This window comes from Psammomys obesus, unplaced genomic scaffold (genome assembly GCF_907164565.1).
Source record: "Psammomys obesus unplaced genomic scaffold, mPsaObe1.curated_primary_1811, whole genome shotgun sequence".
Classification (NCBI taxonomy): domain Eukaryota; kingdom Metazoa; phylum Chordata; class Mammalia; order Rodentia; family Muridae; genus Psammomys; species Psammomys obesus.
The window spans coordinates 2,438,390-2,463,423 of record NW_026590552.1 but is presented as its reverse complement, the minus strand read 5'-3'; positions in this window follow the sequence as shown (position 1 = coordinate 2,463,423).

The following is a 25,034-nucleotide window of genomic DNA, read 5'->3' as shown; positions in this document are numbered from 1 at the left end:
ATGGAAGAAATCGATGTATCTGTCAAAGAAAATGTTAAATCTAAAAAATTCCTGACACAAACAGTCCAAGAAATCCAAGACAACATGAAAAGACAAAACATAAGAAAAATAGGATTAGAGGAAAAAGAAGATTCCCTCCTCCAAGGCCCAGGAATTATTTTCAAAAAATCATTGAAGAAAATATCCCCAACTGAAAGAAGAGGCCAATAAGAATACAAGAGGCCTATAGAACATCCAATAAATTTGACTAAAAAAGAAAATCCTACTGCCACATAGTAATCAAGACAGTAAGTATACAGAACAAAGAAAAATACTAAAAGCTGCAAGGGAAAAAGGCCAAGTAACATATAAGGTCAAACTAATCTGAATCACACCTAACTTCTCAACATAGACTATGAAATCCAGAATAGCCAGCATGGATCTCATGCATTCCCTAAGAGAACACAAATGTCAGTCTATGTTACTATACCCAGCAAAACTCTCAGTCCTCATAGATGGAGTAAACAAGCTATACAACAACAAAATAAATTTCAACAATACTTACACACAAATTTAGAATTACGGAAGATACTAAAAGAAAAAATACAAACCAAAAAAACTAGCTACTTTCAAGAAAACACAAGAAATAATTAACCTCACTACAGCAAAACAAAAAGTACTCAAGCACACAAACACATTACCACAGCCAACATCAATAACAAAAGATTTAACAGCCACTGATCATTAATTTTTCTCAACATCAATAGACTTAATTCTCCATTAAAAAGACACAGACTAACAGAATGCATGCATGAACAAGACCCAACAATCTATTGCATACAAGAAACACACCTAAGTCACAAAGATAGACATTACCTGTGTGTAAAGGGTTGGAAGACAGCTTTCCAAGAAAATGGACCCAAGAAGCAAGCAGGAGTAGCCATTCTAATTTCTGATGAAATAGACTTTCGACCAAATTTATTCAAAAGAGATGGGAAAGGACACTTCATACTCATCAAGGGAAAATTCCATGGGAAGATATCATAATACTAAACATCTATGCACCAAATACAAGGGCACTCATATTTGTAAAAGAAACATGAATAAAATTTAAACAACACATAGATCCCCACACATTAAAAGTTAGAGACTTTAACACTCCGCTCTCAAAAAATGACAGGTCAACAAAACAGAAATTAAAGAAAGAAACAATATCTAACAAAGGTCATGAATAAGATGGACCTAATATACATCTATAGAACCTTACACCTAAACACAAAAGAATTTACTTACTTCTCAGCACCTCATGACCCCTTCTCCAAAATAGACCATATAGTTGGTCACAAAGCAAGCCTTAACAGATACTATAAAATTTAAATAATGCCTATCTGATCACCATGGACTAAAGCTGAACCTTGACAACAGAAATAGAAAAAAGGCTACACATACAAGGAAATTGAACAAGTCACTACTAAAGGACAGCTGGGTCAGGGAAGAAATAAAGAAAGAAATTAAAGTCTTCATAGAATTCAATGAAAATGAAGGCACAGCATGACCAAACTTATAGAACATAATGAAAGCAGTGCTAAGAGGAAAATTCATAGCACTAAGTGCCTTTAAAAAAGAAATTTGAAACATCTCATTCAAGCAATTTAATGGTTCACAAAAAAGCCCTAAGGAATAAAAAAAGAATCAATCAAACCAAGAGCTGGTTCTTTGAAAAAATCAACAAGATGGATAAACACTTAGTCAAACTATCTAAAAGGCAGAGAGATGCTATCCAAATCAACAAAATCAGAAATGAAAAGGGGGGCATAACTACAGACCCTGAGGAAATCTAAACAATCATTAGGTCTTTCTTAGAAAGACTCTACACAACAAAAGTTGAAAATCTAAATGAAATGGATGAATTTCTTCATTGATTCCACTTGCCAAAGCTTAATTAAGATGAGATAAATCATTTAAATAGTCCTATATCCACTAAGGAATTAGAAGGTGTCATCAAAATCTCCCATGGGGGGGAAAAAAAAGCAAAGGGTCATATTGTTTCAGCACAGAATTCTACCAGATTTTCAAAGAAGAGCTAACACCAATACTCTCTAAACTATTCAACAAAGTAGAAACAGAAGGAACACTACCAAACTCATTCTATGAAGCCACAGTCATCTTGGTACCTAAACCTGACAAAGACCCAACAAAGAAAGAGTATTTCAGGCCAATCTCCCTTGTGAATATTGATACAAAAATGTTCAACAAAATACTTGCAAACAAAATACAAGAACACATCAAAGATATCATCCACTACAATGAAGTAAGCTCCACTGGACGCATGCAGGGATGGTTCAATATACGGAAATCCATCAATGTGATTATCAACATAATCAAACTGAAGGAGAAAAAACACACGATCGTCTCCTTAAATGCTGAAAAATCAATTGACAAAGTCCAGCATCAATTCATGTTTAATGTCTTGGAGAGATCACTGATACAAGGCACATACACAAACATAATAAAGGCAATATACAGGAAGCCTATAGCCAATATCAAACTCAATAGAGAGAAACTTAAATCAATCCCACTGAAATCAAGGACACTGTCTCCATATCTCTTCAACATAGTTCTAGAAGTTCTTGCTAGAGCAATAAGACATTTAAAGGACATCAAGGGGATTCATTTTGGAAAGGAAAAAGTCAAAGTATCACTATTTGCAGATACTATGATAGTATACCTGAGTGACCCCAAAAATTCTACTAGGGAACTCCTACAGCTGATAAACACCTTCAGCAAAGTGCCTGGATACAAAATTAACTCAAAAAAAAAAAAAATAGCTCTCCTGTATATAGAAGAAAAAACAGCTGAGAAAGAAATTAGGGAAACAACACCCTTCACAATAACTACAAATAACATAAAGTATCTTTGTATAACCCTAAACAAGTAGATCAAAGACTTATATGAAAAAAATTTCCAGTCTCTGAAGAAAGAATTAGAAGAAGATATCAGAAGATGGAAAGATCACCCATGCTCATGGCTTGGCAGGATTAACACAGTAAAAATGGCCATCTTACCAAAAGCAATCTACAGAAGCAATGCAATTACCATCAAATTACCAACAAAATTCTTTACAGACATTGAAAGAAAGGTTCTCAGCTTCATATAAAGAAAACAAACAAACAAGCAAACAAACAGAATCTCCAAAATGATCCTGTACAACAGATCATCTGGAGGTATCTCCATCCCTGACCTCAAGCTCTACTACAGAGCAATAGTAATAAAAATTACATGGTATTGGCATAGAAACAGAAAGGATAATCAATGGAACCAAATAGAAGCCCCAGAAATAAATCCATACACATATGAATACTTGATTTTTGACAAAAAAGCCAGAAGAATTCAATGGAAAAAAGACAGCATCTTCAACAAATGGTGCTACTCCAACTGGATGTCTACATGCAGAAAAAATGCAAATATATCCATATTTATCACCCTGCACAAAACTAAAGTCCAAATGGATCAAAGATGTCAATATAAAACCAGATAAAATAAATTGATTAGAAGAAAAAGTGGGGAAGAGCCTAGAACTCAGTGGCACAGGAGATAACTTCGTGAACAGAATACCAACAGCACAAGCTCTAAGAGCAACAATCAATAAATGGGACCTCACATAACTGAAAAGCTTCTGTAAAGCAAAATTCACTGTCATCTCAACAAAACAATAGCCTACAAACTGGGAAAGGATCTTCACCAACCCTATATCTGACAGAGGGCTAATAGCCACAATATATAAAGAACTAAAGAAGTTAAAAAGCAATAAGTCAAGCAATCCAATTAAAAAATGCGGTACAGATCTAAAAAAGAGAATTCTCTGTAGAGGAATATAGGATGGCAGAGAAACGCTTAAAGAGATGCTCACCATGTTTAGCCATCAGAAAGATGCAAATCAAAATGACCCTGAGATTTCACCTTACATCCATCAAAATGGCTAAAATCAAAAACTCAAATGACAACACATGCTGGAGAGGTTGTGGAGAAAGGGGAACCCTCCTCCATTGCTGGTGGGAACATAAACTTGTACAACTACTTTGGAAATCAATCTGGTGCTTTCTCAAATAATTAGGAATAGTGCTTCCTCAAGACCCAGCTGTACCACTCCTAAGCATATATCCAAAAAATGTTCAAGTACACAGCAAGGACATTTGCTCAACCATGTTTTTAGCAGCTTTATTTGTAATAGCCAGAACCTGGAAACAAACAAGATGCCCCTCAGAGGAATGGATACAGAAATTGTGGTATTTTTACACAATGGAATACTACTCAGCAATTAAAAACAGAAATTATGGTACATCTACACAATGGAGTATTACTCATCAATGAAAAATAAAGAAATAATGAAATTTGCAGGTAAATGGTGGGAGCTAGAAAGAATCATCCTGAGTGAGGTGGCCCAGAAGCAGAAAGACATACATGGTATGTACTCACTCATATAGACATATAACATAGAATAAACCTACTAAAAACTGTCCATCTAAAGAAACTATTCAAGAGAGAGGACCCTGACTAAAATGCTCAATCCCCATCCTGAAAGGCAAAGCTGATGGACATCAGAAGAAGAAGAAAACAGGAAACAACCTAGGAACCTGACACAGAGGGCCTCTGAAAGCCTCTGCCCTGCAGACTATCAAAGCAGACGCTGAGACTTATGGCCAACTGTTTGGCAGAGTGCATGGAATCTTATGTAAGAAGTGAGAAACAGTAAGAACTGGAGAGGACGGGAACCACACAAGGAGAGCAACAGAACCAGAGATTTTGAACACAGGGAACTTCCCAGAGACTCATACTCCAACCAAGGACTATTCATGGAGATAACCTAGAACCCCTGCACAGATGTAGCCCATGGCAGTTCAGTGTCCAAGTGGGTTACATAGTAATGGGAAGAGGGACTGCCTCTAACATAATCTGATTGGCCTGCTCTTTGATCATCTCCCCCTGAGGGGGAAGCAGCCTTACCAGGCCACAGAAGATGACAATGCAGCCACTCCTGAGGTGATCTCATAGACCAAGATCAGAAGGTAGTAGAAGAGGACCTCCCCTATCAGTAGACTTGGGGAGGGGCATGCGTGAAAAAGAGGGGGAGGTTGGGATCAGCAGGGGAGGAGGGAGAGGCTTATGGGGAGATACAAAGTGAATAAAGTGTAATTAATAATAAAAAATAAATAAAATAAATGAAAAAGAAGATAAATAAGAAAGAAGACCCAGAGTAAGATGATCAATCCTCACTTAGAGAGACAAATATAATGGATATTGGATGTAGGAAAAAACAAGTAACAGGACAGGAGCCTACCTCAGAGGGTCTCTGAATGATTCTACATAGCAGTGTATCAAAGCAGATACTGAGACTCATAACCAAACCTTCAGCAAAGTGCAGGGAATCATATGAAAGAAGGGGGAGTTAATATGACAGGGAGAAGATAGGAGCTCTACAAGGACTAAATGTATCTCAGCATAGATGTCTTATATGAGAATATTTCTCCAACCAAGAACCATGTATGGATATAACCTGGAACCTCTGCTCTTATGGTAGTTCAGTAACCAAGTGGGTACCCTAGTAAGAGGAAAAGGGACTATTTTTTATATAAACTCAACTGTGGGTTCTTTGACCTCCTCACTCCCCAAGGGAGGAGCAGCCCTTCTAGGCCTCAGAGGAGGACGTTGCAGCCATTCCTGAAGATACCTGATAAAATAGGGTCAGATGAAAGGTGAGGAAGTCCTCCCTTATCAGTGGGCTTGGAAAGGGGCAGGGAGAAGAAAAGGGAGGGTGGGATTGGGAGGGAATGAGGGAGCGGGATATAGCTGGGATACAGGGGTAATAAAGTGTAACTAAAAATAAAAATAAATAAAAAAAGACATTGTTGTCATAACAAAACAATAGCCTACAGATTGGGAAAGAATCTTCACCAACCCTCTATCTGGCAGAGGGCTGATATCCAAAATATATAAAGAACTAAAGAAGTTAAAAAGCAATAAATCAAGTAATCCAAGTAAAAAATGGGGTAGGGATCTAAACAGAGAATTCTCTGTAGAGTAATATAGAATGGTAGAAAAAGAATTAAAGAGATGCTCAAAGTCCTTAGCCATCAGAGATATGCAAATGAAAATGACCTTGAGATTTCACCTTACACCAATCAGAATGGCTAAGATCAAAAACTCAAGTGACAACACATGCTGGAGAGGTTGTGGAAAAGGGGAACCCCTCTCCATTGCTGGTGGGAATGTAAACTTTTACAACCACTTTGCAAATCAAGCTGTTGGTTTTCTGTTTTAGAAGTTGTCTCCTTTGCCATTGAGTTCCAGGCTCTTCCCCAGTTTTTCTTCTACCAGATTTAGTGTTTCTGGTTTTCTGTTGAGGCCTTTTATCCACTTGGACTTTAATTTTGTATAGTGATAAATATGGATCTATTTACATTTTTCTACATGTAGACATCCAGTTAGTCCAGCACCATTTGTTGAAAATGCTGTATTTTTTTCCATTGTATGGTTTTGGCTTCTTTGTTAAAAACCAACTATTCATAAGTATGTGGGCTTATTTCTGGGTCTTCTATTCAATTTCATTGATCCACCATTCTGTTTCTATTCCACCATGCAGTTTTTACTACTGTTGTTCTGTACTACAGATTGAGGTCAGGAACGGAGATACCTCCAGACTATCAGTTGTTGTACAGGATCTTTTTGGCAATTCTGGATTTTTGTGTGTCTATATGAAGTTGAGAAGTGTTCTTACAAGTCTATATAAATTGTGTTGCTATTTTAATGGGAATTGCATTGAATCTGTAGATTGCTTTTGGCAGGATAGCCATTTTTACTATGCTAATCCTACCTGATCCATGAACAAGGGAAATCTTTCCATCTTCTGTTATCTTCTTCAATTTTTTTTTCTTCAGAGACTTGAATTTTTTTCAACATGGCTTTTATTTCCTTTGTTAGAGTCATACCATGGTACTTTATGTTATTAGTGGCTATTGTGAAGATGATGTTTCTCTAATTTCTTTCATAGCCCTTTTCATTCCTATACAGGAAGTCAAAAATTTTTTTTTTTTTTTTAGTTAATTTTGTTCCCAGGCACTTTGCTGAAGGTGTTAATCAGCTAATGAAGTTCTCTGGTTTAATTTTTGATGTCACTCATGTATACTATCATATCATCTGCAAATAGTGATATTTTGACTTCTTCCTTTCTTATTTGCATACACTTGATCTTCTTTAGTTGTCTTATTGCTCTAGCTAGGATTTCAAGTACTATGTTGAAGAGATACAGAGAGAGTGGGCAAGCTTGCCTTGTCCCTGATTTTAGTGGGATTGATTTTTGTTTCTCTCTGTTTAGTTTGATGTTGCCTATAGGCTTGCTGTTTATTGCCTTTACCATGTTTATGTATGTTCATTTTATCCATGATTGCTCCAAGACTTTAAACATGAATGGGTGTTGGATTTGGTTAAATGATTTCACGACATCTAAATAGCTGATCATGTAGTTTTTCTCCTTCAGTTTGTTTATATGGTGGATTACACTGGTGGATTTCCTTACACTGAAACACCTATGCACCTGGGATGAAGCCTACTTCATCATGGTGGATGATAGCTTTGATGTATTTTTGGTTTCAGTTGGCAAGTATTTTATTGAGTAATTTTGCATCAATGTTCATAAGAGAGATAGGTCTAAAGTTATTTTTCTTTGTTGGGTCTTTGAGAGTTTTCTACATCAATGTAACTGTAGGATCATAGAATGAGTGTGGTGATATTTCTTCTGTTTCTATTTTGTGGAATAATTTGAAGAGCATTGGAATTAACTCTTCTTTGAAGATGTGGTAGAATTCTGTGCTGAATCCATCTGGCCCTGGGGTTCTTTTTTTTTTTTTTTCAAAGAGAGACTTTTGCTAACTACTTCTATTTCCTTGGTGGATATAGCATTATTCAATATATTTACCTGGTCTTGATTTAATTTTGGTAAATGGAATATATCAAGAAAATTTTCCATTCATTTAGATTTTCAAATTTTGTAACATGTACACTTTTGCACAGACCTAATGATTTTTTTTATTTCCTCAGTGTCTGTTGTTATGTTCCCCTTTTCATTTCTGATCATACTAATTTTGATAATATCTCTCTGCTTTTTTGTTATTTTGGCTAAGGGTTTGTCTATTTTTTTGATAGTCTCAAAGAACCAGCTCTTGGTTTCATTGATTCTTTGTATTGTTTTCTTTGTTTCTAATTCATTGATTTCAGCCCAGACTTTTATTATTTCCAGCTAGCTACTACCCTTGGGTGTGTCTGTTTGTTTTTTTGGGTTTTTTTTCCCCTAAGACATTCAGGTGAGTTATTAACTTTCTTGTATGAGATGTTTCATATTTCTTCTTGAAGGTACTTAGTGCTATGAATTTTCCTCTTAGCACTGCTTTCATTTTGTCCCATAATTTTGGGTAAGTTGTACCTCCATATTCATTGACTTCTAGGAAGTCTTTAATTTCTTTCTTTATTTTTTCCCTAACCCAGCTGTCATTGAGTAGCAAGTTGTTCACTTTCCATGTGTGTGCAGGCTTTTTTGCTATTTCTGTTTTTGTTGAATTCTAGCTTTAGTCTGTGGTGGTCAGACAAGACACAAGGGATTATTTCAATCTTCTTGTATCTGTTGAGGCTTGCTTTGTGACCAACTATATGGTCAATTTTGTAGAAAATCCCATGAGGTGATAAAAATAATGTATACTTGTGAGGATCTTCTGGCACCTTGCTACACCCAGAATTCTTGGCACCTCACCTGACCTGGCTTAATGGCCTACTGCTTAGATAAAATAGTTCATTCCTGGCTTACTTGGGGCTTGAGATAAGGTCATCTTCCTGGAACACCTTAAACCATCCTCCCCCCTCAGGGCTTCCCAAGTAACACTTCTGAGGAACTTTCCAAACAACCATTATAGCACATCTTGTGACTCCTCTGTTGGGTCATCCTGTGATTCCTACTCACTTAGTAACCCTGCCAAACGCAATTACATTCCTTTTGCCCTGCCTACATAAAGGATGTAAAAAAAATAATAAATGGAGACCTTGATCAGAAAAACTGCCTTGGTCTTCATTTCTCGCATCCCTTATCCATCCCACCCCATTCTCATCCCCTCTCTTAGGGTCTCTTTCGACTGACCTGCGGGCCAGGTCAAGTAGTGCCTTGAACTGGGACTTGAGCACAGGGGACTTGGTGAAGAATGCTGATAGAGAAGCTGGCCAGGAATAGACGAGAAAAAGGACAACTGTGTGGGGAGCCTGTGTTACAGGTATGGTCCGGTAAGTAATCAGTGAATATGGGACAAGAAATGAGTAAGCATGAGACCTTTGTAGAAGGATTAAAAGATGCTTTAAAAATGCGAGGAGTAAAGGTTAAAATGAAAAAAAAATTAATCTCACAAGCTTAAGAGTTACTTGGGGAAATTAGAGCAGCCAAACAAGCAGAAAAAAAGAATTTTATCTGTGTGTTTAAATATATGGCCATGATATGTTTATTTTTGACTGATCTTAAATGGTTAATATATATCTAGGTTATAGATCAAAAGCAATTAAATATGTTTTAAAATTATTTTCAAACTGTTGTTTAGAATATATATATGCATATATGATTATAAGGTCTATAAACACATATGTTTAAAAGGCAACCATATGATATGACTCTGCCATCTTTGCTATATTCTATGGGTTAAAAACTATTATAAAACCTCTTAGTTAACATAAATTTTGTTTCCTTTTAGACTGAAAAGTCAAGTCTCATTTTAAATTGGTGTTGGTTTTAAAAAATGGATTGTTTACACTGGTAAATTTTAAAGTTTGGTTTTGACTTTTAAAATTATAAATATGCCTTATGATTTCACTCTTGAAAATGCTTTGTTTTATATTACAAAAACAGGTTTTAAAAAGATATATTTAAATGTTTAAAAAGCAGGTACCGTGGTTGTTTTTTGTCTTTGTCTCTGTTTTTTGTTTTTGTCTGCTGGCTGTCTGTGTTGATTTCTAGTTTTGGTTTGCTGGTGAGGTCTGGGGAAGCTCAGAGAGTTTCCAGTCTGGTAGGAGGAATCCCAAGAAAGGGGCCTGAAATAGCTCTACTCCTTTTGGGACTAGGAAAGAGGGTCACTAGGACCCTACTCTGGGTGGAGAGAGGGCTTCTGTAGCTTGCTCTCCATCTGGAAGCTGTGGAGAGGGCCATGGAGGCTCTGCTCCTTCTGAAATATATGTGGGTGGAGTGGGTCCACTCATTCTGGAATCTGTGTGACTTGTGTCCGGTAGGGGCCGGTCAAATCCTGGTGTCTGGGTATTCTGGTTACAATGTTGGATTTCTACGTTCCTTATGTATGTCTCTGTGTGTGTATGATTATCTGCGAACTTAGACTGACGATATTTCAAAATGATGGTATTTTAAAATAATAACCATTGGGCAGTCGAAACAAGAACTGTAAAACATGTTGTTCTTCATTTTAAAAGTCTGGAGATTCTTCAATGCAAAATGTTTGCTTATGTTCTTTTAAAGGAAAAAAAAAAAAAAGAACTGCAGTTCCATGTTAGCCCAGGGTTATGCAGGGTTATATTCAGATCACTGTTAACCATTATATAAAATATATGCCTGGCTGACAGTTCCTAAATAAATAAATTAATGCTGTTTCATTTTGGCCTATACCTAGATTTGGTATGGCCAAAATATTGCGTTTTTGCTGAGGGCTACAAGCTAAGTTTAGTTCTCTGTTTAATGCTAAATAAAACTTTTGTCCTTTAAATTTTTTGCTGTTAAGTCTTAATAAAATATAGTAAGATTAATAAGATTCGCTAAACCCTTTATAAACTATGTCTGATTAAAGTTTTACTTTGATTTTAGTTTAAAAAGAGCAAATTTAAAGTTATGCTAAAGATTATAGGTAAGTATAAGATTGAGCTTTACCTAGTCTCTTTGTTTAGGTTGTTGTTTTTTTTTTTTTTAAAGGTTAAATCTAAAATGAGTAACCATAAAATTTGCCTATATAGATTTACTTAAAATTTGGTTCTATAACATGCATTAAAAATATGCCAAATTAGAGATTATAGCATCATGTTTTATATGATGCAGTTTAGAGCAGATGATGAAGATAAACAAAGAGTAACTCAAATATGCTTGCCCTCAGACTTGTCAGAGATCTGATAAATATGGCATTTTAACATATGTAAGCTTATTATGACAGAGTCCAACCTGTTGTGGCACAAAAAATAAACAAATTAATTCAGTTTTTAAAGGTACAACCTATCATTTTTCCATTTAAAATAAAAGTGATTCCAATTGTTAATGCTTTAATGGTATTTAGTGATGGTTCATCATCTGGTGTTGCTGCCTACACTTATGATAACAAAACAATATCTTTTCAAGTGTCTAGCACATCTGCACAAATAGCAGAGTTATCTTCAGTATTGGCTGTGTTTCAAGGTTTTAAGCAGTCTTTAAATATTTTTACAGATAGGGCATATGTAGCTCAGTCTTTGCCTAGGTTAGAGGCTGCAGGTTAAATTTGGACATCTTCTCCTGCTAAAATTTTATTTTTACAAATTCAAAATTTGATTAAAAAATTTCCTTTTACATTGGTCATTTACAAGCTCATTCTAACCTTCTGGGACCTTTAACTAAAGGTAATTATAAAGCTGATTTGGCTACAAAAATTATATGTAGTGTTACCTCTGATTTATCAATGGGCATTTCTGCTGTCACTCAAGCCCATCAACTTCATTATTTATAATTTATATTTAAAATTACCAAAAAAAAAAACCAAACAAACAAGCACAACAAATTGTTAAATAATGTCCTTTCTCTGTTGTCCTTTTGCCTACTCCCCATGGGTCAATCCCCATGGCCTTGTACCTAATGTTATTTGGCAAATGGATGTTACACATATTCCTGAATTTGGTAATTTAAAATATGTTCATGTTATCGTTGACACTTGTAGTGGGTTAATATTTGCCACACTCCAAACTGGTGAATCAGGAAAAAATGTTATAGCTCATATGCTTTCAGCAATTGCTATATTAAAACTCCCATCAGAACTTAAAACATATAATGGCTCTGGCTATGTTGGAAATACATTTTCAAAATTTTGTCAACAACTTAATATTAAACATATTACAGGTATACTTTATAATCCACAAGGACAAAAAATAGTAAAAAAGGCACATTTATCTATAAAAAGTACTTTTGAAAAAATAAAAAAGGGGGAATGGTACCCCATCAAAGGGTCTCCTAGAAATTTTATATCTCATACACCTTTTATTTTAATTTTTTTTTTAATTTGGACTGTTAAGCCAGACACGAGCTTATTAACTTCCAGAGAAATGACCAAAGGAAATTCTCAGAGTCTTTATGCAAAAGCAAGAGGTTTATTCAGGCCAACGCACGTTGAGTCACTCTGCCAGTCAGCAAAGAGCGGCCTCCAGAGACATAAGCCTCAGGTTTTTAGGGGAGGGGGTACAGGGAAGTTCAGGGGTTGCAGTCCTGGCTACTCATATTTGGATGAGGGGCTAGGGTAGTTGACTTTCAGGTCTGGTCAGTCCTGGCCAGAAACCTGGGGAATATCTGATCTTTATATCACGTTCGGAATTTCCTGCTAGTAGGGATGTGGCTGCAGTTGAAGGTGGAAGGATGATTAGCTTCATCCTGTGTCTTCTCTGAGGAGCAAACCTGAGAGAAGGTCGGAAGCTATTCAGGAGAAGAATTGAGTCCATCTGGGTTAATTGCTAGGTGATGTTATCTCTCAAGCATAGATCTGGTCATTGTTCTTTGCTGAGTGGAGGTCTTCGCTTGCTCAGTTACTTATCTCTGCCTGAACAGATGACAAGGATCTGGGGCGGTTACATTCCTCTGTTCTCTGGAAAAGTACTGTGAGGCTTTAATAAACACTTTAACATAGGCCTGAAACTCAAAAATATAGATTATAAAATTAGTCTGATCCTCTCAGGACAAGGATGGACGTTCAGCTGCAGATCGTTTCTGGCATGTGGATACACAAAGACAGTTTGCTACTGTCCTATGGAAAGATCCTTTGGACCACAAATGGCATTGTCCAGATCCTGTCCTGATATGGGGCAGAGGAGAAGTTTGTATCTATTCTAAAGAGATATTGCAGCCAGATGGTTGCTGGAATGATTAGTAAAGCATACAGATAATAATAATACTCATCAGTCCAGGACAGAAGAATTACCCTGAGAACATATTCTTTTTATATCTCTTTACAGAAATGATGGAAGAGAAACAACTGTTTCTATGGACTGTGATTCTTTGCCTCCAGCTAATATATGTTCATGGTGGACTTGATCCCTTCAATCCTCAAACAGCACAGGAAATTATGGAAAAGACTTATGGTAAACTCTGGAAATGCAGAGGAGGAAAATTTACAGGAACAAAGCCGCTTCTATGCAAATAAATCGGGCATAGTGAAGGATAAAATAACAAAGCTACAAGAAGACCTGAAAACGGACTTCTCCTATACCTCCTCTCCCTTCTTGGTCCCCTGTTTGGCTTGTTGATAATTCTTTCTCTTGCACTTTTTCTTTTTAACAAGCTTATGGCCTTTGTCAAACAGCAAATTGATGCCCTAAAGGTTCTGCCCATCCAGGTGCACTATGAAAGGCTCGAGATGGTCAGCCAAGAAGACTATGAATAGGCCTAATGCTGATCGTCCCAGTGAGCTGAACTGGTTAGCCAGTGATGGGTAAGAGAATCCACAGTGGTCTTCTGTTCCCCCCCTTTTGCTGTGTAAGGCAGGAGCTCAGCCAATCGCTGCTGTTGAATCCAATGATGGGTTTAGAAAGGGCTGAAGACCCTGTATTCTGACCTAAGACAGGCATGGTTCACTTGGGATTATGGCCTTGTAAACATAAAAGAAAGGGGGACCTGTGAGGGGCGTTCTGACACTTTGCTGCCCCCAGAATTCTTGGCATCTCACCTGACCTGGCTTAATTGCCTACTGCTTGGATATAATAGTGCATTCCTGGCTTACTTAGGGCTTGAGAAAAGGTCGTCTTCCTAAAACACTTTAAACCCTCCTCCCCCCTCACGGCTTCCCAAGTAACACTTCTGAGGAACTTTCCAAACAACCATTATTAACACATCTTGTGACTCCTCTGTTGGGTCATCCTGTGATTCCTACTCACTTAGTAAACCTGCCAAAGGCCTTGCCTATATAAAGGATGTAGAAAAAATAATAAACGGAGACCTTGATCAGAGAAACTGCCTTGATCAGAGAAACTGCCTTGGTCTTCATTTCTCACATCTCTTGTCCCACCCCATTCTCATCCCCTCTCTTAGGGTCTCCTTTGACTGATCTGTGGGCCAGGTCATATACTGTTTTGAGTTTGGTTGAAAAGTTCTTTAGACATCTATTTGGTTCATTTGATTTTGGACCTCTGTAAGTGCCATTATTTATCTAGCTTCCGTCTAGATGATCTGTCCCTTTTTGAGAGTGTACTGTTGATGTCTCCCACTATTAAGGTGTTGGGATCGATGTGTGATTTAAGCTTTAATAATGTTTCATTTACAAATGTAGGTACTCTTGTATTAGCGGAACTGATGTTCAGAATTGTGATGTCCTCCTGGTAGATTTTTCATTTGATGAGAATGAAGTGCCCCTCTTCATCTTTTTAAATTAGTTTTGGTTGAAAATCGGTTTTATTAGATACTAAGATAGCTAACCCACTTATTTTCTGGGTCCATTTGCTAGAAAATCCTTTTTCTAACCTTTTACTCTGAGGTAGTGTTTACCTTTGTTGCAGAGGTGTATTTCTTGGACGCAGCAGAATGTTGGATCATGTTTCTGCAACAATTCTGTTAGTCTGTGTCTTTTTATTGGTGAGTTGATTCCATTCATGTTGATAGATAATAGTGACCAATGAATGTTATTTTTTTGTTGTTGTTGTAGAGTTGGTGGTGTTACTGTATTTCATTGCTTGTTGCCTTTTTGTTTTTGTTGTGTAATTATATATATCCTATATTTTTGGGGTGTAGTTTTATTCATTGGATTGGAGTTTTCTTCTGGTATCTTCCACAGGACTTGGTTATTGTGTATATGTTGGTTAAGTTTAGTTTTTTCATGGAATGTTTTGTTTTCTCCATATATGTTGATTGAAAGCTTTGATGGGTATAGTAGTCTGGGTTGGCATCTGTGGTCCCTTAAAGTCTGCATGACATCTGTCCAGGCCCTTCTGGATTTCATAGTTTCTGTTCAGAAGTCTGGTGTGATTCTGATACACCTACCTTTATATGTTACTTGACCTTTTTCCCTTGCTGCTTTTAATATTTTTTGTTGTTGTTCTGTAGAATTAGTGATTTGACCATTATGTGACCCGAGGAGCTTCTCTTCTGGTCTACTCTATTTGCTGTTCTGTAGGCCTCTTGTATGTTTAAGAACACCTCTTTCTTTAAGTTGGTTAAATTTTTGTCTATGATTTTCTTGAATGTATTTTCTGGACCTTGGAACCTAGAATCTTCTTTTCAACTATTCCTATTATTCTTAGATTTTTGTCTTTTCATGGCTTCTTTGATTTGGTGTTTTTTGTTTGGAACTTTTCCAATTTCACTTTTTCTTTGAGAGATGTATCAATTTCTGCAAATGCATCTTCAGCACCTGAGATTCTCTCTTCTATTCTTTTATTTTATTTTATTTTTTTCTTATCAGTTACATTTTATTAACTCTGTATCCCAGCCATGTCTTGATCCCTCATTCCCTCCCAGTCCCTCCCTCCCTCCCTCATCTCCACCATGCCCCTTGCCAAGTCCACTAATAGGGGGGACCTCCTCCCCATTCATCTGAACCTGTTTTATCAGGTATCTTCAGGACTGGCTGCAAAGCCCTCCTCCGTGGCCTAACAGGACTGCTCCTCCCTTGGGGGGTGGGGAGGCCAAAGAGCCAGTCATTGAGTTCCTGTTAGAAACAGTCCTTTTTTCCCCTCACTATGGGAAACCAATTGGTTACTGAGCTACCACAGGCTACATTTGAGCAGAGGTTCTAGGTTACATTCTCTCTTCTATTCTTGTATTCTATTGGCGATGCTTACCTTTGTCATTCCTGATCTTTTCTCTAAGTTCTCCGGCTTTTGTCTGTTTTTTATTGTTTGTTTGTTTGTTTGTTTTGTTTGTTATTTTTTTTATTGATTCTAAGTCTGTTTTCATGTCTTGCACCTTTTCCTTCATATGTTTGAATGTGGAATCCTGTCTTTCCATGATGGTCTCAGTTTGAAGTTCCATTTGTGGAAATACTTTAGAGTATTCATGACTGGAATATAAACTAAAAGATAAAGATTTGAGAATACATCAAAGTTCAAGTCTACCAAAGATACTTTCATGCATTCCTCATCACATCTCTGAAATATTTTGTTCTTTCGTATACACCAGTGATGAGCTATGAGTATTATCCTAACAGAAGAGTACCAGAGACTATGTTGGCACAGTTAATGATGTAACTATTTTTCTGTATCTTAACTCTTTATTATCCTTGCTTCTAGCATGACTAAATAAAAAAATTAAATTAAATGGCTTATTTGTCTGCCCACAATAAATATCTAATTTATTTTTTATGTAAAAGAAGATAAAATATATATGCCTTATTTTTATATTGCATTTATTCTCTATGAATTATAATTTAATGCCTTGGAAGTCTATTCAAAAAATAAAACTTATTGAAAAATATGGTTCTGTTTTGTTTTCGTACCCAAGATTACACTATGCATCTCTCCTTTTTTGACCTGAGATAGGTGTAGCAATGATGCTAATTAAGTTAGTTAGCAAAGGTAAATTAATAAAATATTAAACTTTGCTAAACTCTGTACAGTAATCTCAGAGGGAAATTCACAACCAGGGATCTAATTAAACAATGATGAATAACACAGAAGAATCCAACCAAGTTTTCTCAGATTGAAATCCCAAGAGTCAGAGTATGTCAGAGGCAGTCCCTCTTCTCATTACTATGTAACCCACTTGGACCCTGAACTGCCATGGGCTACATCTGACATAATCTGATTGGCCTGCTCATTGATCACCTCCCCCTGAGGGGGGAGCTGCCTTACCAGGCCACAGTAGAGGACAATGCAGCCACTTTTGATGAGAACTGATAGACTAAGATCAGAAAGGAGAGGAGAACCTCCCCTATTAGTGGACTTGGGGAGTGGCATGCATGCAAAAAGGGGAGGGAGGGTGGGATCGGGAGGGGAGGAGGGAGGGGCTTATGGAGGGATACAAAATAAATAAAGTGTAATTAATAAAAAATTTAAAAAGATAAAAAAATAAAAATAAAATAAAATAAAAAGAAATCCCAAGAGTCAGTATGTAAAAATAAAATGTCATCCACATAAATTCACATACTACTGATGAGCATAGAGACATCTCAGGTAGGTCTCTTAATAAATATATTTAAATAATAAAAGAAAATAGAGATATTTTCATGGCACAATTAAATAATGTTGAAGTTAATTCCGTACAGGTTTACCAGTTAAATACAATGCTTAACATAATGTGCAAGAATAATTTCTTTTCAAAATTGTGTGAATTTACATGACATCATTGGCTCTTTGTTTTGGAGATTGTTTTTTTTTTTTATTTTTGGATTGTTTTGTTTTGTTCTAAAGCCCATAGAGGTATTGCCTAGTAATCTTTCCGCTATGATTGGTAGATACAGACACTTTTTTTCAATTTAAAAGTCAATTGAAAAGTTTTAGTATATGTAACTTTAAATTTTATTTATTTAACACAATGAAGATAGTTAACACACAATATCAATGTGTATTAATTCAGGACTTAAGGACAATATACTCTAGAAAAATTAAGTGTTTAATCATCACAACATTACAATTTCTAAACAACTTAGAAAAAGGCAATCTCTAACATCCACATATAAATAAGAAACAATGTATAAAATTGAACTCTCTATTTCTCAGAAATACTCCTTATGTATATCAATCATCATTTTTATGAACACCTCAAACACTGTATACACTGATCTGTTGGTCTCTTTCTTGTTTTGTTTGTGTGTATAAACATGTATATTTTCATGCCATGGAACACAAGTGTTTTCCAGTACATGCTCATCACAGTTTCTGACTGAACAGAGATCTCATTGCTTCCTTTATAGTAAATTGCCTTTTTGCTTCAGGGGATCCTGCTTTTATCTTAGTGCCAGGATTACATACATGTTGGCAAAACATATACCTGACATTACATGGGTACTAGACTAGCTCTAACCCTCACACTTTGGTGTTAAGTATTTGATTTTCTGTGTTGTATTTCAAGCTCTTCTTCTACCTTTTTATGACATATCTTTTTACTTTTGAGAGATTCATTTTTCAGAATTAGATGAAATTTATGATGGGATTGTAAAATTCCTGATATAACAATGACACTTGGTGATGGGTATATTTAAACATGTTTGATATTTTAGAAAACAATGACACTAAACATTGTCAAAAATATTGTTATTCATTAATTTATGTACAATATCACCAATAGTATTAAAATTAATATTTCTTTTTTACATGTATGTATTTTATTTTTAAATATTTTATTATTATCATTTATTACAATTTATTCAATTTGTATCCTGGCTGTGGCCCCCTCCCTGATCTCCTCCCAATCCCAACCTTCTCCCCCTCTGGCTCTTCCCTAGTAAGGGTAGCAGGGACTTTCTTTGGCATAAACTCAGTGGCAGTCTCTCTGATTACCTCACCCTGTGTGTTACAGCCTTGCCAGGCCACAGAGCAAAACAATGCAATTAGTTCTGATAAAACCTGATAAGCTAGGGTCAAACAGAAGGGGAGGAGGACCTCCTCTAGGATTAAGGAAATAAATGTGATTTTTTTTTTTTTTTTTTGTCAAAAAATTAACTGTTTTCTCTTCGAGCTCTTCTGGCTTACATTGGCATTCCTTGAATATCACTTTGAATCTGGACAGTTTGTTTAATCATAATAGATAGAAATATTAAGAATAGATAACTGATAATTGATAAATATTCACAATAGATAACGTGTAAAGAAGAAACTCTGCTGAACTGTATGAAAACAGTGGCAAACTGTATGCAAACTATGGGAAACAAAAGGGCTCAACTAAAATTAGATAATTTCTCTTTTAAATAGCCCAGGCTGTTTTTGAAGATAAATAACTGTAAAATAAATACATAATAATATTCAAAGATGCAAAAGTATCAAAGATGCAATTATAACTTGATCATTTAGAAACAGTTTATAAAACAAAGAAGAATGGGGAGAAATCCAAGATTGAAGCGTCCAGCTCATACCATATCTGAAGGGCACAGGATCAAAAACTCATAAATTGGTGAGTGGAGTGTCAGCTGAAGCCAAATCATCGACATCGAGACTTCCTGGGTCATAGGGCACAATCCATGAGCTGAGACCATTTGGATCCAGGTCATCCATGTACATCTCCTTGGACTGAGAGTAGTGAGTATTCAAACCCTCTGCACTTCCCTTAACGGGCCTCCTTCCTCAAAAGAGGTAGCCCACAGTGCCAAGCATGGACCTCCCTGCTCCATAATTTATAGCATAGGCAGACCTCCCAGTTCTGCAGCTGTGGGAGGCTGTACTGGCCTCCCAAAAGCCTGCTGTATGGACCTCCCAGGTATGCTGGTGGCTGTATAGGCTTTCCAGGGACTCTGAGCCAGGAAATGTACTTGCCTCCCAGTTTTGAGGGGACAGTGGCCAGCTATGCTGGCTTCCCAGTTCTGAAGGAGTCTGTGCAGGCTTCCCAGGGCTTCCCAGACTTGTGGGCTTCTGTACAGGCCTCACAGACCCTTCCAGAGAGAGGCTGTACCAGCCTCCCAGATCTGCAGTGGAAGCAGCAGTGTGGCAGCTAAGCCAAACAGGAGCCTCCATGCTCCCTGACTGAAACAACAGAAGTGGCTGCCCCAAATAAGGGCCCCCCTGCACAGCTGACAAACAGTGGACATCACTGAGGTGACATATATGCCAAACCCTCATTTGCCTCTGCATGCACATATCTGAGAGCAGAGAACATGGGAAACTCCCGTACTTTCAAATTAAGCCTGTTTGTGAGTAAGTGCACCTTCAAGTGACTACTTGCAGAACCACAGATCCAGGATCCCTCTATGATAGCAGCCAGATCCCTCCCACTCAAACCTCCACTGTGGGCAATATAGGGATTATTGAGATAGCTTTCTCAACATTGTGGAGTCCAGGCAAACAATTCCTGGAGCCCAGACAGATCTAAATAACAGAAAGACAGTATGACAGGCCAGTAGGACACTAAGTTATTCAGAAAACCTGCACATGTGCATTGTGCACACAAGCAGCACCAGCACCAACACCCCTTCCTGTGCTTAAACCCCACATTCCAAGCATCTACATAATCTAGCACCCTGTCCTTCAAAGCATACTTCCATGCACACACATATACCCATGCTTTCTCGAACACACTTGTGTACCTGCACCTTCCTCTCTTAGCTATCAATGTCCACTCTCCAACAGGTGGACTTCTCGCATCTTCCTGAAGAATACTCCAAACACCAGAGAAAGACAGAACCAATCTGAAGTACAGATTCCAGGACAAACAACGAAGGTTACAGATAAGAAGATGGCTAGTGGTTGGCATAAGAACACATGCAACAAAACTCAGGACATCACGGCATCACCAGCAAACCCAAAAATCAATGGACATGCTAATTCATCAGAAACACAAGAAAATGATCCCAGTTCTAGGCTTACCCACATACCAGATGTACAAAGAGGAAATGAAAAAAGCTCTCAAAAAAATACTGGCAAATAAAGCCAAAGAAATAGAGGCACAAGAAGAAGCACAATTATTGCCATATAGAGTGGAAACGAAAAAAAAATAAAAAAATAAAGGCCATCCAGTCAAGACAGGACACCATATTCAAACAGATGAAGGAAATGGTGCAAGACATGAAAACAATTAGAATCAATAAAGAAAACACAAACAGAGAAAACCGTGGAGCTAGAGAATTTAGAGAAAAGATCATGAACCACAAAAATAAGGATCACAAATAGAATACATGAGATGGAGGAAAGAATCTTAGGCACTGAAGATACACTTGAAGAAATTGATATATCTCTCAAAGAAAAAGTAAAATTGGAAAAAATAAAAAAGAAATCCAAGAAATCAAGGATGCTATGAAAAGACAGAATCTAAGAGTAATAGGAATAGATGAAAAAGAAGATTCCAGACTCCAAGGTCCAGAAAATATTTTCAAGAAAATCATAGAAGAAAATTTTCCTAACTTAAAGAAAATAGATTTCTACAAATATACAAGAGGCTTACAGAACACCAAATAGAAAAGATCAGAAAAGAAATTCTTCCTGTCACATAATAGGCAAAACACTAAATCTACAGAACAAAGAAAAAAAATATTAAAAACAGCAAGGGAAAAAAACCAAGTAACATAAAAATGTAGATCTATCAGAACCACACCAGATTTCTCAACAGAAAGATAAAAGCCAGAAGGGCCTGGTCATATGCCATGCAGACTCTGAGAGACCACAGGTGACAACCCAGGTTAATATACCCAGCAAAGTTTTCAGTCAACATAGATGGAGAAAACAAAATATTTCATGACAAACTAAACTTAAAATATGTCTACACAGCATCCCAGCCCCACAGAAGATACTAGAAGAAAAACGCCAATCTAACAAAAACAACAACACCCAAGAAAAGACAGGGTATAGATAACTTCACAATAAAAAAAAAATAATAATAAAAGAAAAGAAGCATTAAAAGAAAGTATCACCACCAACTCCACAATAAAAAAAAAACTAACATTCATTGCTCACTACTACCTATCAACATCAATGGACTCAACTCGCCAATAAAAAGACACAGACTAACAGAATGGTTTCTGAAACAGGATCCAGCATCAGGCTGCATCCAAAAAACTTAGCTCTGCAACAAAGAAAAACACTACCTCAGAGTAAATGGCAGGAAAAATGTTTTTCAAGCAAATGGACTCAGAAAACCAGCTGAGGTAGCTATCCTAATATATGATAAAATAGACTTACAACAAAAATTAATCAAAAAATGAGGAGGGGCACTTCATTCTCATGAAGGAAAAAATCCACCAGGAGAGCATCACAATTGTGAACATCTATGTCCCAAATACAAGAGCACCAACATTTTTAAGTAAAAAATCATTTAATCTTAATCACACATCAATCCCAACACCTTAATAGTGAGACTTCAACACTCCACTCTCACAAAGGGACAGATCATCTAGATAGAAGCTAAATAAGGAATTAATGATACTTACATAAATCCTAAATCAAATGGACCTAATAGAAGTCTACAGAATTTTTTGAAGAGTTTAAGTTAGCCCGAGTGACTCCGTTTTGAAATGAGGAACCATCTTGACTGGAAGCTGAACTCAGGTATCAGGAAATATCACAGAATGAGCACCAGGCAGAAAACAAAGTTAACTCTCCTAGCAACGACCTCCAGGAAATATCACAGAATAAATGTTTAGTAAAAAATAGAAACAATCTCCTTGGCAATTGTGATTATGTAAATGGTCACCTCTCCTTTATAGCTTTTACCCAATCCTGTAACTTCAAGGCATGAACCCCCTTGATTGCTGTCACGGAAACCCCCTGGTTGTGGTTTTTTCCTTTAAAAACCCTGTTCACTCAGGGCTCAGGGGCTCACTTCTCTACTGCTGTGTCAGTGAGACCTGGTTCCTAAGTTTGACTGCTCTCATAATAAAGCTCTCTTGCTCTTGCATCAAGTAGTCTCCTCGTGGTCTCTGAGGGTCCAGTGATCCTGGTATTTCATTTTCACCCAAACTCAAAAGAGTATACCTTTTTTTCAGCACCTCTTAGAACTTTCTCAAAAAATTGATGACATAGTCAGGCACAAAGTAAGCCTCAACAGATTCAAGAAGTTCGAAATTATCCTTTGTACCCTATCAGATAACTATGGATGGCCTAAAACTATACATCAACTACAACAGAAATAACAAAAGGCAACATATACATGGAAACTAAAAAAATACCTTACTCAGTGAGAGATTGGTCAGGGAAGAAAATAGAGACTTTCTAAAATTCAGTGAAAATGAAGGCACAACTTACCCAAAACTATGGTACACAATGAAACAGAACTAAGAAGAAAGTTCATATAATTAAGTGCCTCCAGAAAGAAGTTGGAAACATCTCACACAAGCAACTTAAAGGCACAGCTAAAAGCCCTAAGGAAAAAGAGAAGCAGATACACCCAAGAGGAAAAGACATTTAGAAATAATCGAACTCAGAGCTAAAATCAATGAATTAGAAACAAAGAAAACCATACAAAGAATCAATGAAACCAAAAGGTGGTTCTTTGAGAAAATCAACAAGATAGAAAAACCATTAGGCAAACTAAGAAAAAGGCAGAAAGAAACTATCCAAATCAGCAAAATCAGAAACAAAAAGAAGGACATAACAACAGATACTGAGGAAGACCAAACAATCATTAGGTCTAACTGCAAAAACCTATATACCACACAATTTGAAAATCTAAATGAAATGGACAATTTTATTGATAGATTCAATTTACCAAAATTAAATCAAGATCAGATAAATAGATTGTGCAATCCTATATCCCTCATGGAAATAGAAGAAGTCATCAAAAGTCTCCCATAAGAAAATAAAACCCAGGGCCAGATGGATTCAGTACAGAATTCTACCAGAACTTCAAAGAGGACCTAACTCCAATTCTCTTCAAACTATTCCACAAGACTGAACCAGAAGAAACATTGCCAAACTTATTCTATGAAGCCACAGTCACCCTGATACCTAAACCACAAAAAGACCCAACAAAAAAGAGAACTTCAAACCTATCTCTCTTATCAACATTGATGCAAAAATACTCAATAAAATACTTGCAAGCTGAATCCAAGAACACATCAACTATATCATCCACCATGACCAAGTAAGTTTCATCCCAGGCATGGTGGGGTGGCTCAGTATACAAAAATCCATCAATGTAATCCATCATCTATCTATCTATCTATCTATCTATCTATCTATCTATCTATCTATCTATCTATCTATAAACTGAAGGAGAAAAACCACTTGATCATCTCCTTACATGAGAAAAAAATCATTTGACAAAATCCAACATTCATTCATGTTTAAAGTCTTTGAGAGATCAGGGATACAAGGCACATTCATAAACATAGTAAAGACAATATACAATAAGCAAGCCTATAGACAACTTCAAACTAAATGGAGTGAAATTTAAATCAATCCCGCTGAAATCAGGGACAAGGCAAGGCTGCCCACTCTCTCTTATCTCTTCAAAATAGTACTTGAAGTCCTAGCTAGAGCAATAAAACAATGAAAGGAGATCAAGGAGCTACAAATCAGAAAGGAAGAAGTTAAAGTGTTACTACTTGCAGATGATATGAATATATAAATGAGTAACCCCAAAAATTCAACCAGAGAATTCCTTAGACTGATAAACACCTTCATCAAAGTGGTAGGGTAAAAAATTAACTCAAAAAATAATCAGTAGCCCACTGTATACAAATGTCAAAAGGACTAAAAAAGAAATTATTGAAACTACTCCCTTCCCAATAGCCACAAATAACATAAAGTACATTGGTGTGATTCTAACCAAGCAAGTAAAAGATCTATTTGTAGATCTTCGAGTCTCCGAATAAAGAAATAGAAGATATCAGAAAATGGTAAGATCTCCCATGCTCATGGATCAGTAGGATTAAACATAGTGAAAATAGCTGTCCTGCCAAAAGCAATCTACAGATTTCATGCAGTTTCCATCAAAATCCCAACAAAATTCTTTACAGACCTTGATGGAATAATTCTCAACTTCATTTGGAAAAACAAAAACCCCAGAATTGCTAAACAATTCTGTACAACAACAGATCATCTGGAGGTATCTCCTACCCAGCTCTATAGTTGTACTACAGAGCAATAATAAGAAAAACTGGCATAGAAACAGAATAGTGCATCAGTGAAATCTAATAGAAAACCCAAAAATAAACTCACACAGCTATGGA